Genomic DNA, 591 nt, shown 5'->3' with positions numbered 1-591 from the left:
TATATATATATATATATACATACATATACACGACGGGCTTCTTTCAGTTTCCATCTACCAAATCTACTCACAAGGCTTTGGTTGGCCTGGGGCTATAGTAGAAGACACTTGCCCAAGGTGCCATGCAGTGGGACTGAACCTGGAACCATGTGGTTGGTAAGCAAGCTACTTACCACACAGCCACTCCTGTGCCTACAAAACAATATTAATATAAAATTTTGGGAAATACAAGAGGACAAAGACCTAATTATTTCATTTATTATCTAATTATAACAGAAATGGAGATATTTTGATATTGAAACTCACTGTGAAAGAAGCTGCATTTGTAATTAAAAACTGTTCATTTAAAGCTTCATTAAGAACCAAAAAATTATATCTATTCCAACGAGAAAATTAAAAACTTCATGCGATTGACTCAATCAGAAATATTGTATCAGGTGTGAACTGATAGCAATTTCTCATTTTGTCGCTTGCACCCTTACCAAGAATTTACCTGTGTGAATTCTTCAAAAAACACTTGCTTTCAACTGAATAAACATAAGTGATATATTGATTGTAAATGCAGATCTAATGTAAAAACTTTCATGAGAC

The 591-nt window shown here is 33.7% G+C and overlaps 1 protein-coding gene across 4 annotated transcripts in view; it reads right to left on the bottom strand.

Annotated features, from left to right (window-relative positions):
• LOC106867904 (calcium uniporter protein, mitochondrial) overlaps positions 1–591 on the bottom strand; it is a 168,744-nt gene that overhangs the window by 72,094 nt on the left and 96,059 nt on the right. The gene's annotated exons all lie outside the window — the stretch shown is intronic.

This window comes from Octopus bimaculoides, chromosome 1, assembly GCF_001194135.2.
Source record: "Octopus bimaculoides isolate UCB-OBI-ISO-001 chromosome 1, ASM119413v2, whole genome shotgun sequence".
NCBI lineage: Eukaryota > Metazoa > Mollusca > Cephalopoda > Octopoda > Octopodidae > Octopus > Octopus bimaculoides.
This window is presented reverse-complemented; position numbering and strand designations above follow the sequence as displayed.